At 51.6% G+C, this 2,837-nt stretch overlaps 1 pseudogene; it reads left to right on the forward strand.

Annotated features, from left to right (window-relative positions):
- The window catches only part of LOC102861159, a 33,420-nt pseudogene extending 32,467 nt beyond the window's left edge, over nt 1–953 (forward strand).
- Nucleotides 954–2,837: the final 1,884 nt, after the last annotated feature.

The raw sequence follows: 2,837 nt of genomic DNA on the forward strand, positions 1-2,837 counted from the left end.
AGCCCACCATCCCTGTGTCGGAACTAACAGGACACGGCAGCCCACCATCCCTGTGTCGGAACTAACAGGGGACATGGGAGAGGCACACTGGTGACTATGAAAGGACACTTCAGGGGAAAAGTACTGCAGGACACCTGGACGATGGTTCCAGAACAAGTAATGTGAGCACATCACCGAGAAATCGGGAGGGGTGGCAGTTCTCAGGATCTCTGGTGGCCTCGTTACACACATGGCCACTGGCGCGAAGGCTGACAGTTCAAACCCAGCAGCAGCCCTGTGGGAGGAGGCTGGGCGTTCTCCTGTCAAGAACTCTAAGCTTAATTCAATCCTGTCATCACTCCATAAACCTGAATTATTACGATTTGTATTCATTCACTCCAGTAGAATCTTCTACTTTTTAAAAAATCATGTTAGTGTATGAACAGGCCAGGTAATGTGTCAGAGAAGCATTATCGACCTGGTTGTTTGACCAAATTAAAAGGAAATGAATCCAGGGCTTATCTGAAAATTACGCTTATAACTGTCCAAATATCATATTCACAAGAGATGCAGTTACTGATTAATTTTAAAACGCAGACTCCGTTTCCTAAAGGAAAACCTTTTACATAGAACGGCATAGGGGGACCTAAAGCATGTGGTGTGAGATGAGGTAAACTGTCAGTCATTACAGTCCCCTCGGGCCCCCCAGGAGGGCTGCCTGAGGGGGGACCCCTCGTCGGCACTGGCTTTGGTTTGTGGGGTGAATGGCTTTCTAAGGCGCCCTGATGGCACACCGGGTTAAGTGCTCGTGTGCTAACTGAAGACCACAGTTCCCACCCACCCCACAGGACAAAGGCCTGGTGACCTTCTCCCATGAGGACAGCAGCCTGGAGACGCCGTGGGACAGCTCGCCTGTCACACAGGCCCACAGTGGGTTACAGTCCACTGATGGCACCTCCTGGCGGCAGCAGTGATGCCACAGCCCTCGTGCTCCAGGCATCACAGAGCCAGTTCCCAGCCCCTCGGCTGGGGGGCAGGCATCGCTCAGCTGGGCCTCAGCTCACCGGCGGGAAACGGAGCCCTTATCCGGCCTCACTGTGGCCAGCGTCTGGAAATGCTCCAGAGACGCTGAACCAGGACAGACACTCTTGGCGGAAAACACAACGTGGCATTTGTTAACCCTCCTCGTCACGTAACTTGGCCCCTGATTCTGTTCTTGCTTGACACCAGCCAAAGGCTGACAGTGCACGTGATGGGATTCCGTGTCCTCCGTTTCCCCGCGGGCTCTGACAGCTTGGCAGTGGTGTTCTTCAGTGCCGTCCACGTCCACGTGGGAACCACTCCTGCCCCAAAGATCAAGGCCCCGTGTGATCTGCCCCACCGCCAGTCCCTGCGGCGTGAGAGCCCGCCATGTGGCTCCGTCCTCTGGGCCGACCATCAGCCGGCCTTTCCAAGCACGACGTCCTGGCTGTGTCCCTCTATGAGGTGCCTTCATCTCACCCACAAGCCACGGCAGCCCCACGAGCCGCAGAGTGAAGCCTCGCCCTGTCCTGCGCCACCACCGGCTCTCCGCTGTCCTTACAGCCCTTGTGACGGTCACTCTGCCACTGGTCTCAGAGGAGCTCCCTCGACTCTTGCAAACACGATGTCCTTTTGCGAGGACTGGTATCTCTTGACAACATCCCCAAGGTCTGTGAGAAGACGTTTCGCCGCCCTTCCTCTAAGAGGTGTGTGTTCTTGTGTGCACACAATTAACAGCTTGAGCTGAGCTTGGGAGGCCAGCCCTCCTGTCCCTCTGTCCTTGTGGCGTCACTGTACGACCTAGCCACACAGGTGGGAGACAGATGGCACAGTCTGGCCTAGATTGTCCTCTTTCTCAGGTAATGGCAAAGTCCATGCTCTTTGTTAACACCACAATCAAAGGCGCAAATCCTCCTTATTTCCTGTCCAACCTGCTTAGAAGAAATGTAAAATGCCACGGCTGCGTCAGGACATCAAGAAGACAAAGATTCTCACTACTGGGCCGATTGGCAGCAGGGTTGTGTCATCTGTATAATGTAGGTTGTTGATGAGTCTTCCTCCAATCCTAAAGCCACATTCCCCCTCATAAAGCCCAGCTTCCCAAATGATCTGTTTTGCATATGGAGACAGAACACATCCCTGACACACTCCTTTCCTGATTTTGAACCAGGCAGTGTTTCCTTGCTCTGTTCTGAGGACTGCTTCATGGTCTAAGGACAGGTTTCACATGAGCACAATCAAGTGTTCTGGATTCCCATTCTCCTCAAGGTTAAGCACAATTTGTTGTGATTCACACAGTCAAATGCCTTTGTATAGTCAATGAAACACAGATAGAATGTTTCTTGTGTGAAAGCCTCTTCTAAACCCAGCTTGGTTTTGTAGTAGTTCTCTGTTAATATACTATTCCAGTTATTTTTTAACAATCTTCAGCAGGATATTGTGTGTGTTATTCATGATATTGTTTGAGAATTTCCACACTCTGTTGGGTCACCTCTTTTTGGAATAGGAACAAATACAGATCTCTTAGGGTCAGCTGGCCAGGTGGTATGACCTTTACCAACTCTGTGAACAGCATATCCGAATTCTTTCCCATCCAGTGCCGTCCTCACAATTTCTGACACACTAGAGCCCATTGCAGCAGTCACCGTGTCAATCCACCTGGTTGAGGGTCTTCCTCTCCTTCGCTGACCCTCCACCCTTCCCAGCATCATGTCCTTCTCCAAGGAATAGCCCCTCCTACCAACATGCCCAAAGTATGTGAGGTGAAGCCTCATCATTCTTGCTTCCAAAGAGCACTCCAGTATGCACACCCATGTTTATCACGGCTTTGTTCACAA

The sequence above is a fragment of the Elephantulus edwardii genome, unplaced genomic scaffold, assembly GCF_000299155.1.
Source record: "Elephantulus edwardii isolate Elephantulus edwardi_28Jun2011 unplaced genomic scaffold, EleEdw1.0 scaffold00274, whole genome shotgun sequence".
NCBI classification, from domain to species: domain Eukaryota; kingdom Metazoa; phylum Chordata; class Mammalia; order Macroscelidea; family Macroscelididae; genus Elephantulus; species Elephantulus edwardii.